The 16,432-nt window shown below is 40.2% G+C and overlaps 2 pseudogenes; both read left to right on the plus strand.

The window, feature by feature from the left end:
* The first annotated feature begins 7,150 nt into the window (after window positions 1–7,150).
* On the plus strand, window positions 7,151–7,735 carry LOC109437555 (GTPase HRas pseudogene; annotated as a pseudogene).
* Window positions 7,736–8,138: 403 nt separating this feature from the next.
* On the plus strand, window positions 8,139–9,077 carry LOC109437557 (heterogeneous nuclear ribonucleoprotein A1 pseudogene; annotated as a pseudogene).
* The last annotated feature ends 7,355 nt before the right edge of the window (window positions 9,078–16,432 follow it).

The raw sequence follows: 16,432 nt of genomic DNA on the forward strand, positions 1-16,432 counted from the left end.
ATCTTTTAAAGAAATAAAGCAAAAAATCATCAGATTTGTATAGAATCACAAAAGACCCCGAATAGCCAAAGTAATCCTATGAAAAAAGAACAAGACCGTGACTTCAAATTATACTACTACAAAGCATAAGGAATATAGTAATAACTATTTATAGTGTCAGATGGGTACTAGATTTATCAGGGTGATCACTTTGTAAGTTATATTAATGTCTAATCACTGTGTTGTATACCTGAAACTAATATAATATTGTATGTCAACTGCAATTGAAAAATAAAATGTGGGAAAAAAGAAAGAAAACAGCATGGCATTGGCAGAAAAACAGACACACAGACCAATGAAACAGAATTGAGAACCCAGAAATAAACCGACATATATATGGGCAAATAATTTTCAACAAAGGAGCCAAAAACATACAATGGAGAAAAGAAAGTCTCTTCAATAAAGAGTGCTGGGAAAATTGGAAAGCCACACACAAAAGAATGAAACTAGACTGCTATCTGTCACCATACACCAAAGACAAGTAACAAGTGTTGGAGAGGCTGTGGGGGGAAAGGAACCTGCATACACTGCTAGTGAGAATGTAAACTGATATAGCCACTATGGAAAACAGTATAAAAGTTCCTAAAAAAAATTAAGAATAGAGTTACTATATGATTCAACGATCCGCCTTCTAGCTATCTACCAAAAAAAATTGAAAATATTTCTCTGTAAAAGTATATATACCCATATGTTCATTGCAGCATTATTCACGGTGGCCAAGACATAGAAACAACCAGTGTCCTTTGACAGATGATTAGATAAAGAAGACGTGGTACATATACCCAATGGAATATTACTACTCAGCCATAAAAAAAGATAAAATACTGCCATTTGTGACAACATGGATGGATCTTGAGATTATCATGCTAAGCGAAATAAGTCAGACAGGTAAAGTTAAGAACCATAGGACTTCACTCGTATGTGGATATAAAACTGAAAGCAACAAAGGAACAAGACAAACACACAAAAACTCATAGACACAGGCAACAGTATAGTGGTCACCAGAGGGAAACGGTGATGCAAGGAGAACTGACTCTGGATGGGGAACACACAATGCAATATACAGATGATGTATTATAGAATTGTACACTTGAAACCTATATAATTTTATTAACCAATGTCACTCCAATAAATTCAATTAAAAAAATAAAAATAGGTAAATGAATAAAAAAATTTTTAAGTGTTTAAATTATATTTACTGAAAGAGAGCCTAGTTCTTTCAGAACACATTTTTTGGCCTTCATTGAGCTGTATTAACTACACACTAAGTGTTGGGACCAGGCTTTTTAAATAGCCACTTGTTAAGAGAATGATTTTATTTAGAAGTCAGTTCAAAGAAATAGCAAAAAGCCAAAAGAGAATCAACTCATTCCACCCTCAGCCCCACAGACAGGTCATCTTCTGATGTTCAATTGTCACTGCAAATGCCCTGAGACTGAAATTGAACCTGACCTGACACCTAGACACAAATTTCTGTATCTCTTCAACTTGAGGAGTTAATGTGAAACGTTAGCAATAAAAACTAGGATTTTTCCTCACACTTGCAAAAAATCAGTATCAAGTAAATTCTCACTCCTAAGAAAATAAAGGACAGGATACTTGGAGGATTTTTATTTCAAGATATAGAGCTGTGGAAAAGCCTTTTCTCCAAAATAAAGAAGATTCTAATAAAAATTTTGCATACAATTAAGATTAGAAAGACATCAAATTGTTTGTACCTAAATGCTTTTTAAATAATTTACTCTCAATTTTTATTTTACAAGGAGGAAATAATCCTAAAATACAGATTTAATTTGAATTATTTTTACCTGTCTCTTCCCCCCAAAATTCAAAGTGGTAATAACATAACTTGGCTAGAGTGATAGACTGGAGATCTTTTTCTTTTGTTTCCTTTATTTTCCAAATTTGGCATGGCTATTTTCTTCCAGTATGAAACAGCATTACTATAATGTATAATATGTTATTTAACATTGCTAAGATTAACTGTTTTTATAAAAGTCTCTATTTCCAATTGTGGACTTCCAATGAAAAAGCCAGCTCTGATCTCTTTCTCAGATCAGCCTGCGATGCTTATTATTTAACCACTGGCAAATAGCATGGCTCTATCTTATGCCTGACAGTACTTTGTGACTAAATTTTAAGGAAATTAACCAAGAATTTCTTAGGCAATGAGCTTACAAGAATGTGCCCATAAAATAATGACAACAAACATATATATCACTATTTTTACAGGACTGGCTTGGAACCTTTAGAGAACCTAAACTCTTAAACAGATTACGCTACCCTTATCCCTTTGTGATTCAAAATACAATAAAAACAATAGTAAACTACACTTACTGCTATTATTATTGAGGCAGATTGTTTGCATTGCATGGGCTTTCTTGGGATTAAATGGCACACTTTGGAAGCCCAAGTCCAAACTTGGGCCACCCAAGTGCTAAAACAAGGGACGCAGCATGAAGACCACCACTACAGCCTGCATTGAATGAAAACACTAAACCAGAAGCAATTGATCCTGTATTTTCAATCATCTTACATGCCTAATTGGATCGACCATTTTAATGGAACTGTCTCATCAATTCAAACAGCCAGTCAATTAAACCTAACAATCAGTTTAACTGATCTTCCCCCTCCGTGCCCCCCACTGAACAGACCAAATATGTGAACGCACGGAATTCACAGGTTGTTTTCACATCATGTACACATGGCCTTAATGACGAAATTGGACCTGTGCCACTGCTGAGCTCATCGATTGCACAGAAATCACTCCTTGATATGTGGTCTCCCCCACCTTCTTTCAAAAAAAATATTTATATGTATCAGCTAAGAAACTATTGGTCCAGTGGCCAAAAAGCACCTTGGCCTGGGGCCCTAAGGACAACAGACCCCAGCTTCTGCAATTTCTTAGTACAAATTCTGCCAAGATGTCCTTTAAACAATAGACACCTACTCAGTAAATTACAGTGGCCTACATGCATTTACATGGATATCTGAGCTTGGCAATGTGACCATACATTCCAGAAAATTCACAACACTCTCAAGTATAAATACTCTGTCCTGTTTTCCCCATAAGCAGGCTTGCCTGGGTCCTCATTTTTATTCTAAACTCCCGTCCCCTCAGTTCAGAAAGGATCCAAGTCTTCAGTGCCTTTCCCAGGCCCCTCCAGACCACAAAGGTCCCAGGTACCCATTAAAGAGTGGTTACAGGGCCCACACATCGATTGCTGCTGTGTAAATTGATACATCTACAGTATGCAATTTGGCAAAATCTATCAAACTTACAAACACATAGACCCTTTGTCCAGAAAGTCCACTTCTCAGAATTCATCCCACAGATACACATACTCTCAGATTTATGGAATAACCTAAATATAGGATGAGACATTGCATTGGGTCTAATAGCAGAGGACTGGAAACTACCTAAATGTCCATCAATAGATATCTCGTAAAATATATTATTGTAAATCTATACAGTGGAACAATGAGCAGCATTAACAAATGAGGTAACTCTTTATGCATTGATTGATATGGAGCAATCTTCTAGATACAATATGAAATATTAAAAAATCAAGGTGAAAACTATATACAGAGGGTGCCAAGAAATGTACACACATTTTAATAAAGAAAAACACTGTACTAAAATTGTAATACTTAATATATACTGATAATAAAAGATGAATACAAGTCATGTGTATACATGTTTTTGGCACCCCTAGTATACAGCATACTGTCATTCATTTATTTTTAAAGGAAAAGTTTATCTATGCATTTGCTTTTTATGTTTTTTATGCATAATGTAGCTTACTTTTAGCTGAAAAACTTCATTTTTCCTTACTAAAAATATAATATTTTGTGATGGTATACAATATTGTTGAATGATAACCCTATCTCAATCTATTAAAATATTAACATTTGTTATATTCACTCGTTTATTTACTTAAGTAAAACATCATGCAACAGTTAGTTATTTGGTGGGAAAAAAATGTTCTCATGTCTGGAAGGTATGTAGATAATCTTAAGAATAACAGGTACCATGAGAAACTTTAAGAATATTTCTCTGGAATTTGACAAAATTCCCCGTACTTCTGTCTCTTCTAAATTTCTATAATAAAGCTTAGTACACTTAATGGAGCCTTCCTTTAAGAACACTCATATTTACTTTATCACAAATACATAATATCAAAAAGCATTGCATTCATTCAATAAACATTAAGATAACGTTGCCGTCAGATGCTGAGGAAGCAGTGACAAACAAACAAGGTTGTGCTGCCACAGGAGAGAGTGGATGAACACACGAATAATAGTCACACTGTGCTAAGTGCTATGGAGAAAAATACAATACGGTATATATGGTGAATAACAGACACCCAACGTTTTCTCCTTTCTGCCACAGAAAGTACAAAAAGGAAAGAAGGGAACTAAACTGCTGGCCATTCAATGACACTAAAATAAGCCACACTGAGCATTTGTCATGGCTGATAAACTCATGAGAGTGCCTGGGTTTTCAGCAGAAAGGAATATTCCAGCGGAATGATGGATTAATTCCATTCATAATCTAATTGGAAATGGACAATGCCTATCAGTGGCCCAGGATAGACATTTAGATATTAATAAAATAAACAAAAAGCCTGAAGATAAATATTCTTTGAGATTTAAAAACATACAAAGCCTGACAGCCAGGAACACGGTGACAATGACAATAGGAATCAACAGAAGCCCTCTGCCTAGAACCAGAAACCTGCGAAACCAAGAAGGAGTAGTGTTAAAAAGGTACAGTAACCCCCTCCCCCGCCCCCCAATGTGGTTAGTGGCAAATTAAACACTCACCCACACACACACATACATACATACACACCCTGGTAAAAGAGAGCTATTAAAGGTCAATGTGATATCTGAGGGCTCTATGCTGGTAGGTGAAAGGTGAAGAATATGAAAAAGCATTTGCTTATCCCATGTTATATACAACAGTCTCAGAACAGCATGCCGAATTTAATTTCTTGGAGTCAATTAAATTTTTTTTTGCATATCCTTCCCATTTTCCCCTTATTTCTAGGGTTGTTCCATACCTGCATTGTCAGGTCATATAACAGCCATCGTAAGCACTGCCCTGTCTCCTTGCTAACCCTTACTAAATCTTAGTTCTACAGTAACTTGATGTTGAAAGTTCAACACCAGCCCTAATGGCACTCTCTCTAACCATTTCAGTTGTCTGTTAACTCGTCCTCTAGAATATTCCTCAGTAAAAAACTGTCTTCAAGAGTTTATCCCATTTTCCTCTAACATAAAGCAGTGTTGTCAAAAATCTGATGATAATCTAATCCATTTTTTGAGTGACTGTTTTACCTCTTTCCCAAAGGATTTCTTTTCTTTGTTTAAATCCAAAACTTTTACTAGATATGTCTTAGTATTAGTCATTCTGGGTTGGTACTCGCAGGGACATGGTAATTCTCAGTGGGCAGTTTCCAGTCTTTTTGTATTTCAGGAAAGTTCTCTTGAACTGTAGTTCTGTTCCACTGCCCTGTTTTTCTCTTTGGAGACCACTGTTATGCTGATATGAAACACCATCCGTGCTCCACCACCATCTCAGTCACCTACTTCCCACCACAATCCCTACTCTCTCTCTTCCCGGCACTCATACCACAGTTACTACAACACTCACTTTTCAATTTTCTCTCTCACTTCCCTGCTTTCTCTTTGTCTCCTCTCCCTAGACAACAATGAACTCCTTAAGAACTATCTCATTGTCTTATTCATCTTTTCTGTATCCCCAAACTGTCCTCAATTACTATAGCTCTGAGCTCCTTGTAGATAGTCATCGAATATTCTTGTAATTGAATAAAATAACCTCTTTGCCCTGAGACCCCTCTGATTAGCTCCATAGGGATTGTCATAATGTGCTTCTTGCAGTGAAGTAGAGGACATGATAGAGATCTGAAAGCAGAAAATTCCTTTAAATTTCCAATAGGTGGCTGGGATCCCTAGAACCAGCTGTCTCCTCCCTATGGGCCTTTCATAATCCACTGTCATAATCCTGGATGAAATGCATAGGCTTATTCTGCTAGGTTTGATTGCTTAGCTTAAAAAGCAGTGCATAGCTTCATATATCATTATTAACAAGAAAGGCCATTAAAATTTTTGCTTATACTTGCTGAGTTTGTGGTTGTTTGGGTGTAATTCACTTTGCCTACCTTTCACACTTGCTTTGTTTAATAACGTTTTTCTCAAAATGGAGTTATTCCTGATTCTCTTTTTCATAAAGGATGTAATTTTCATGCACTGATTAAAAACAGCCTCTTACTTTGTCTTTGACTAATATTGCATTGATGTATTCCAGGTCGTTAAACTGATAGTCCAAGTATTGTTTTATTTCTATTAGTTTTAAATAACTTTTTATCACTTTTTATTTCTAGTCAAATTAGATTATGATCATTGTTCTCTTCCAAAATCAGCTGTAAACTAGAACAGAGTTTTCCAATGTTTCTGCTTGCAGAGGCCCCCAAAATATTTTCAAAACCTACTTTAAAAAGTTTCATTATATGTTTACATAATCACCAAGATATCACTTCCAGCACTTTATACTTATTATTATTTGTAAATAAAACTGTTAGATCGCTTTTAAAAGGTTCCTTCTTCAACAAATTAGTCTAATCAATACTCAGCAGTCTGTTGATAGACGTGGAATCTTAGGGTGAGTTTATTAAGCCCCTAGACTCTAGACCTGGACTGCCTGAATTCCAATCTAGCTCCGCCATATACTGTGATTTTAGCAAGTTATCTATTACCTCTGTCCTGTTTCCTCATTCACAAAAACAGCACTGAGAATAAGCACCTCGTAACACTCAATAACCATATGCATGGCACAAAGCATGCCCTAGCGAGACGTCAGATACTACTGCTATTAGAACAAGTCTTTTTAAAAATATAGTCTTGGTCTCCGCCCCCCACTCGCGCACCCACCGCCCACAGACGAAGCCGCACCCACCGCGGACAGAGCCCAAGCGCCAGACGAGCTGCGCTGCGCGCCCCGGCCCCGCCGCCACCCGCTCCGGCCTGAGGGGCTGTAGCTCCAGAGAGCGGTGGGACAGGACACCAGCACTGTACCTTGTGCTCAGTCCCTGGAGGCAACATGACGGAGTATAAGCTCCTGGTGGTGGGCACTGGCAACGTGGGGAAGAGTGCCCTGACCATCCAGTTCTTACAGCACCACTTCGTGGAAGAGTACGACCCCACCATCGAGGACTCTTACCGGAAGCAAGTGGTCATCGATGGGGAGACGTGTCTGTTGGACATCCTGGACACAGCGGGCCAGGAGGAGTACAGCGCCATGCGGGACCAGTACATGCGCACTGGCGAGGGTTTCCTCTGCGTCTTCGCCATCAATAACTCCAAGTCCTTCGAGGATATCCACCAGTACCGGGCGCAGATCTGGCAGGTGAAGGACTCCGACGACGTGCCCATGGTGCTGGTGGGGAACAAGTGTGACCTGGCTGCACGCACCGTGGAGACTCAACAGGCGCAGGACCTGGCCTGCAGCTACGGCATCCCCTACGTCGAGACCTCTGCCAAGACGCGCCAGGGCGTGGAGGACGCCTTCTACACACTGGTGCGTGAGATCCGGCGGCGCAAGCTACGCAAGGTGAGCCCGCCAGTTAAGTGCAGCCCTGGCTGCACGAGCCGCAAATGCGTGCTCTTCTGAGTGTCTGCTTGTCGCCTGTGCCCGCCTCCACGGGCGCAGGCCTGGAGGTGCTGGATGCTGGGGGAGGGGAGAAAGGAGGTGCAGCCACAGCCCAGCCAGCCCAGGGTCTGTGGACAGAGTGACCGCAGACCTCCCAGGACACTTTGCATAGACTGTCGTGAACTGATGCCATTCTTTAGACTCTGCTGATAAATTAACTTTAATGAAGAATTGGAAGATCACTCCTTTCTGTCGATGGACGCCACCGTGGACGTCTCCCTTCCTGTGGTCGTCACGTCTAAGTCAGTCTCCCCAGAGCCTGAACATCTGCAGAAGCCCTTCATCGGAGGTTTGAGCTTTGAAACTACCGATGAGAATCTGCAGAGCTATCCTGAGCAATGGGGATCGCTCACTGACTGTGGTGATGAGAGACCCAGACACCAAGCGCTCCAGAGGCTTTGGGTTTGTCCCTATGCCACCATGGAGGTGGGTGTAGCCATGCATGCAAGGCCACACCTGGATGGAAGAGGTGCGGAACCAAAGAGGGCTGTCTCAAGAGGAAATTCTCAAAGACCTGGTTCCCACTTCACTGTGAAAAAGATTTTGGTTGGTGGTATTAAAGACGACACTGAAGAACATCACCTAAGAGATTATTTTGAACAGTGTGGGAAAACTGAAGTGCTTGAAATTGTGACTGACCGAGGCGGTGGCAAGAAGAGTGGCTTTGCTTTTGTCATCTTTGATGACCATGACTCTGTAGACAGGATTGTCATTCAGGAATGCTATACTGTGAATGGCCACAACTGTGACATAAGGCAAGCCCTATCTAAGCAAGAGATGGCTAGTGCTTCATCTAGCCAAAGAGGTCAAAGTGGTTCTGGAAACTTTGGTGGTGGTCGAGGAGGTGGTTTTGGTGGGAATGACAGCTTTGGTGGAGGAGGTGGTTTGGTGGGTTGTGGAGGGAACTTCAGTGGTTGAGGTGGCTGTGGTGTCAGCCGTGGTGGTGAAGGGTACGGTGGCAGTGTGGATGGCTATAATGGATTTGGTAATGATGGAAGCAGTTTTGGAAGTGGCAGAAGATACAGTGATTTTGGCAATTACAACAATCAGTCTTCAAATTTTGGACCTTGAAAGTAGGAAACTTTAGAGGCAGAAGCTCGGGCCCCTATGGTGGTGGTGGCCAATACTTTGCCAAACCACGAAACCAAGGTGGCTGTAGCGGTTCCAGCAGCAGCAGTAGCTATGGCAGTGGCAGAAGGTTTTAATTACTGCCAAGAAACAAAGCTTAGCAGGAGAGGAGAGCCAGAGAAGTGACAGGGCAGCTACAGGTTACAACAGATTTGTGAGCTCAGCCAAACACAGTGGTGGCAGAGCTTAGCTGCCACAAAGAAGACATGTTTTAGACAGTACTCGTGTGTGTGGGCAAAAAACTTGAGGACTGTATTTGTGACTAATTGTATAACAGGTTGTTTTAGTTTCTGTTCTGTGGAAAGTGTAAAGCCTTCTAACAAAGGGTTTTAATGTCATTTGGGGGCGGGGTTTGCACTCATGTTGTTGATTGCTAAATGTAATAGTCTGATCATGACACTGAATAAATGTGTCTTTTTTTTTTTTTAATGTGCTACATAAAGTTAGTCTGCTCTGAAGCCATGTTGGTAAATTACCCCAACAGTGTGAAGTTAGAATTCCTTCAGGGTGATGCCAGGTTCCATTTGAAATTTATTTACAATCTGTTTGGGCTCAGAAGCCTTGTCTTCAGAAACCTTGGTGTAGTTGAATTGACGAATACTGTGTTGGTGACCTGGAGCTCACCATTACAAGGGTCACCCAAGCAGAGTCATGGAGTTTATTTGGTTATTAATGATAGTTGGCACATCCTATGCAATATATCTAAATTGAATTATGGTACCAAATAAAATCATAGTTGGGAATGAAGCTTGTGTGTCATCCATTATCGTGTAATCAGTAAATGATTTAATATCCTCTTTAAAAAAATAAAGAATTGGAAAGCAACTTGAGGGTGTGAATGCTTGCACCCAAATTTCCACGAAGATAAGCCTAATTCTGCAACGTTCCATCAGAACCAGAACAGTAGATTCAAACTAGCCTTTGGGAGGAGGAGTCTTTCCGTTTTAGAGGAGAGTAAAGACAGTGAAGTCCCAGTGATTCTGAAATCCTCCTGGTCGGTGATACTGTGCTCCTCACCTCAGAAATGGCGAGAGGAGAAGGAGGAGGAGGGGGAGGGGGAGGAAGAGAAAGGGAGGGGGGAGGAGGAGGGGGAGAAGGGGAGGGGGGAGGAGGAGAGGGAGGAGAAGGGGGCAGGATAAGAGAAGAAGGGGAGGGGGGAGGAGGACGAGGAGGAGGAGAAAAGAAGCCAGAAATTCCAGTTTTGTGGTTTAAATCAATAGACTTTCAATGAAGCCTTATTACTTGTGATGCTGTTCTCTTTCTTCTAAAAACACATTTAGACAAATTATCCCTCCAGAGCCAGAATTCTTGTCCATGCATCCCCTTTCCTGACCAAATTTGCTCAGGAACACAAAAATCCTGATGTTATCTGCTTGCAAACACTTGAATTGAACCACACTAGTGCTGTCAGTTAGGGGCTCATAAAAGCAGACTGTGGAAATCAATAAGCCAATTATGCTGAGTGAAATAAGCCAGTCACAAAAGGACAAATATTGCATGATTCCACTTATATGAGGTACCTAAAGTAGTCAGATTCATAGAGACAGAAAGAATTGTGGTTGCCAGGGGCTGGAAAGTTATTTAATATGTACAGTTTCAGCTGGGAAGATGAAAAGTTCTGGAGATGGATGGTGGTGACACTTGTACAACATTGTAGATGTGCTTAATGTCAGTGAACTATACACTTAAAAATGCTTAAAGTGGCAATATTTGTGTCAATGTGTGTTTTACCACAACTTAAATAACTTTTAAAAAATCGGTGGAGGGGCGGCCGGTTAGCTCAGTTGGTTAGAGCATGGTTCCAATAACACCCAGGTCGCGGGTTTGATCCCTGTTTGGGCCACTGTGAGCTGTGCCTACTTAAAAAACAAAAAAAGAAAGAAAGAAAGAAAAAAAATTCAGTGGACCATAATGAACTCCATTCTCTTTGAAAATTTGGAATACAATAAAATGTTCAAGCCTGCAAATGTAGAGGAAGTCGGTTTGGATTTAGTTTTCTTCAAGTAGGATGACCTTAGTTCTCCTATGCACCAGGTTATTACTCAGCCAGGCGCAAGGCCTTACAGGAAGATACATAGTGGGGGATCTTGCCTATGGAGTGTGTTTATGGAGCAGAGAGAGGAACAGAATCTGAAGTCATGCCTACTGGAAATTTTAATCTTCAGTGTCTTTTATCAGACTAGAGTATCAGAAACTCAGACTTTGGAACTAGGAGATATTTCAGTAACACAGAATGAATTAGTCAGCTCTGAGGGAAGCGACCTGGGCGATGTGCACGTCAGCTTTGCCTTCCTTCTGCAGATCAAGGTGTGTGTGTGTGTGTGTGTGTGTGTGTGTGTGTGTGTGTGCATGTGAAGAGGTAGAGTGAGGATTACACAATTTGACAGAGAATGGGCCAAGGGCAAACAGTCTGAGCAGACCCTCCATTCTTAAATAATGGGAAGAGACAAACACTGCAACACAGGGACCAGGAAAACATAATGTGCACCAGAAGTCCAACATCTGGCAACTGGGCATTCTCCTACAGTCCTATGAGACAGAAGGAGGATACAACTATTTGGAGGACAATTACACAAAATCCATTTTTATTTTAAAACATGAAGATTCTATTATCTACCAACTACTACAAATTTATACTAAGAAATACAATACAAATCCATACATAACACTTCAGACATACGAATAGCGGGTGGACAATTTTTATAATAGCAAAGCAATAGAAAACAAGCTACATTTGCAACAACTGGGTTTGGTTAAAATGTTGATGTAGTCATAGGATGTGATGCCGTTTGTTTTATATCTGTTTTGTGTCTTGTGTATGTATTTGTATAAGAATGTTTAATGGCATGGAAAAATATTTATGCCATAACATTATACAAATGACACAGGTTATATAATAGTTTGTTTAATATTATTCCATTTTTAAAAGGTATATATGTAGGTAGATGTATGTATACACATTTATCTGAAAGCATAGAAAGCAAATTATTAATAATAGTTGTTCTGTGGATAGTGAGGTTACTGGTGATTTTTTCTTTATTTATTTATTGGGGTGACAATTGTTAGTAAAGTTACATAGATTTCAGGTGTACAATTCTGTATTACATCATCTATAAATCCCATTGTGTGTTCACCACCCAGAGTCAGTTCTCCTTCCATCACCATATGTTTGATCCCCCTTACCATCATTTCCCACCCCCCACCCCCCCTTACCCTCTGGTAACCACTAAACTATTGTCTGTGTCTATGAGTTTCTGTTTCTCATTTGTTTGTCTTGTTCTTTTGTTGTTTTTGGTTTATATACCACATACCAGTGAAATGACATGGTTCTCTGCTTTTTCTGTCTGACTTATTTCGCTCAGCATTACACTCTCAAGATCCATCCATGTTGTCACAAATGTTCCTATATCATCTTTTCTTACTGCCAAATACTATTCCATTGTGTATATATACCACAACTTCTTTATCCATTCATCTATCGAAAGACATTTTGGTTGTTTCCACGTCTTGGCCTGGTTACTGGTGATTTTAATCATTATATATTTGCTGTCATAAATCTGTGACATTTCTGAAGAAAAATAAAATATTTTAAACAAATGAGGAAGGTACACACTATACATATGTGTTTAGTATGTCGTATTTGGATTTTCAACCAAGCAGTATCATTTTTAGCAGTGGTTCTCAAAGGACAGCCTGCAGACCCAGACTGTCCCAGAGAAAACTTTCAGGAAATCTGTGAAATCCAACCTATTCTCAAAAAATTTTAAGCTGTTATTTGCCTTTTTCACTGTGGTGATACTTGCATTGATGGTGCAAAAGCAACAGGGAGTAAACCTGCTTGGGCCTTAGCACAACTAGAGGCAGTAGCCAAACTTAACTAGTAGACATTCTAGTTTTCACTCTCAACACTCAGGCAGTAAAACAATGCAGTGTCACTAAAGAATGTCCTTGATGAAACGGTAACAATGCTTAATTTTGTTAAATCCAGACTGATCCTTGAATACCGGTGTTTTTAATATTCTGTGTCACAAAATGGAAAGTTTGCATAAAACACTTCTGCTGCATACCAAAGGACGACAGTTGTCTCCGAGAAAAGTACTTGGGCAGTTGCTTGAATTGAGCTTTCTTCCTTTATGGAATATTATTATTACTTGAAAAATGACAAGTTATAGTGATTCAGACTTGGATATTTAACAAACTTGTTCTTGAAAATGAACAAAGTGAGCCCATCACTTCAAGGAAAACAACTGACAGTGTTGATTGCCAATGAAAAAACACAAAGCTTTCAAGTGAAAATTAGAATTTTAGACAATTTATATCCATCACCATGAACTTCACAGCTTTGAAATTCTTAGACTTTTCTGATAGCAACAGTGATATTAATGAATTTGATTATTTTATATTGTATTAAAAATGAATCATTATTTGGAAGATCTTCAAAACTCACTGAACCAATATTTTCCAAATGACCCATGCACACTACTTTAAGAATTATGCATGGTTTAAAGATCCATTCAAAATGCAAGATAGACTAATAAATCTTGATGCAACAGATCACAAAAATTTCATTGATAATTCTTTCAGATGCCACTTGTAACTAATTTTTAAGAAACTATTACATAATATGATAGCTCCTCAAAAACTTACAAATAGAATTACCATACAATGCAGCAATTCTGCGTCTGGGCATATACCCAAAAGAATCAAAAGCGGAGCCTCAAACAGATATGTATACACTCATATTCATAGCAGCATTATTCACAATAGTTAATAGGTGGAAGTAACCCAAGTGTCCATCCGTAAGTGAATGGGTAAACAAAATATGGCGTACAATAGAATATTATTCAGCCTTAAAAAGAAAGGAAATTCTGAAACATGCTACATATGATTGAACATTGAGGACATTATGCTGAGTGAAATAAACCAGACAGAAAAGGATAAATACTGAATGATCTCACTTATGTGACGTATATAAAGTGAAACTGATAGAAACAGAAAGTGGAACAGTGGTTGCCTCTCTCTGGAAGAATGATGAGGAGTTAGTGTTTAACGGGTACAGAGTTTTAGTTTTGCAAGACCAAGAGTTCTATAAATGGATGGTGGTGATGGTTGTACAACAGTGTGAATGTTCTTAATGTTACTGATCTGCATATTTAAAAATGGTTAAAAGTGCAAAAGAAAGAAAGAAGAGGAAATGAGAGGAGAGGAGAAGAGAAGGGAGGGGAGGGGAGGGGAGGGGAGGGGAGGGGAGGGGAGGGGAGGGGAGGGGAGGGGAGGGGAGGGGAGAGACTACTATTGTATAGTTTGGTATTGCATCAAAGAAAAATATCCACAATTATCTAAAAGGCTGTTAAAATATTCCTCCTTTTTCCAAATATATATCTGTGTGAGGCCAAATTTTCTTCAACCAAAACAACATATTACAACAAATTGAATGCAGAAGCAGATATGAAAATCCAGCTGCCTTCCATCAAAAAAGACTTAAAAGAGATTTGCCAAAATACAAAGAAATGCCACTTTTCCTGCTATATATTATTTTGTTTTGAAAATATAATTATTTTTCATAAAAATATGTTACTTATGTTAACATGTAATGGCTTTATTATTGCTATTTTTAATGAATTAATAATAAGTAACATTTTTATTTTTATTTGTAAATCTCTGTAGATACAGCATACATAAATGAAAGCACTTTGTGATTGTCAATAATTTTCAAGAGTATAAAGGGTTCTGAGACCAAAAGAATCACTGGCTTGAGTTTAAGGAGAGGAGACCCAAGATGGCAGAGTAGATAATCATTGTGCCTGCTTTCTTCCATGAACAGATTAAAATTACAACTAAATTATAGAACAATCAACCTGGAGAACCATCTGAAGTCTGGCTGAACAGAAGTTTTATAACTAAGGATATAAAGAAGAAGCCACATAGAGACTGGTAGGAGGGGCAGAGACCCAAAACCAGCTGGTCCCAAACCTCCATGTGGTGGTTGAGAACCAGGAGGGATATCTCAGCCATGAAGGAGTGAGTGAGAGAACCCAGCCCCACACTGGCCTCCCCATCCCAGAGTACTGGTGCCAGAAAAAGGAGCCCCCACAACATCGAGCTGTGAAAAACAACGGGAATTCCGACCATCTGGGTGGGACAGAAGATGGCGAGAAACCCAGGCATCCTCTTAAATGGCCCTCACTCAGACTATCTTACTCTGAGGCACGTACCTTGGGCTCCAGCAGGACAGCAACTCAGGGGAGGTGGAGACATATTGGGGAGGCAGACTGAGGTGGCTTAAAAACAAGGGCTGGAGGACAGTCGCCCTGCTGACTCACTGGGACCCTGCCCTACCCAACTCCCCCAGTGTCAGAGGCACTTTCTCCCAGAGCAACCAGCACCCTTTCTTGAAAAACTATCAGAGTCTGTGGGACCCATGTGGGCAGCAGCTGCCCTCGGTGTGCTATGAGAATTTTGCTGAGTAGCTCCAGGCTTAGCACTGGTACCAAACCAGAGTCTACATTAACTTGTTGACCACAAATCTTCCCACTCTAATAACTCCCTGAGACCCTGCTTCACCCAAATCATGTACCACACGAGGTTTTATCAGTGGCTGAATGTTAAGGCAGCTGACAGGTGGCAGCAGGCCTCGTGGTGTCCTGGCTTTTTGTAGAGCTACCCCAGGCCCAGTACTGGTGGCAGCCATCCTCAGTTCACAGTGTGGCCTCTCCCATGCACCTCCAGGGTAAGGACAGGCTGCGAATAACCGTGGATCATTTTGTAGCTCCTACCAGGTAGCCCCTGACCAGTCACAGGCAGTGGGTGACCTGGGCCTGCATTAAAGCCCCTCCCAAGAGACTCTAGAATCAACATACCTGGCTGTTGGCTTCAGACCACAGCAGAGCACCACCCAATTAGCCCCACAAGCGGCACACACAAAGGGTGGTCTCAACAGGCACCAGAGCCTACTGGGGCGAATCCCACTCAAGGGGTAAGCCCCCTGCACAGCAGCACATAAGCTGTGGACATGGCCAAACTCCATAGCCAATCAGCCTGAGGATCAATCCGACCCACTGATGTGCCAATAACAATCAAGGCTCAACTATAACAGGTGGAAACACACAACAAACATAAGGGATACTCCTGGAGCACCTGACTCAGGTGACCAGAGAGAATGTGCCACTGGGTCCATAGGGCACATACTACATAAGCCCACCTGGCCAAGACTGAGAGACATGGCAGATCTACCTAATACACAGAAACAAACAGAGAAGCAGCAAAAATGAAGAAACAAAGAAACACATCACAAATGAAAGAACAGATGAAAACTCCAGAAATAGAACTAAACAAAATCGAGGCAAGCAACCCACCAGAGACAGAGTTTAAAACAATGTTTATATGGATGCTCAGTGAACTTAGTAAGAACTTCAACAAAGAAATAGCAAGCATAAAAAAGGACATAGAAACCATTAAAAAAGAAGAGTCGGAAGTGAAGAATACAATAACTGAAATGAAGAATGCACTAGAAGGAATTACAAGCAGACT

The sequence above is a fragment of the Rhinolophus sinicus genome, chromosome 12 (genome assembly GCF_057876585.1).
Source record: "Rhinolophus sinicus isolate RSI-liver-muscle chromosome 12, RSI-T2T, whole genome shotgun sequence".
NCBI classification, from domain to species: domain Eukaryota; kingdom Metazoa; phylum Chordata; class Mammalia; order Chiroptera; family Rhinolophidae; genus Rhinolophus; species Rhinolophus sinicus.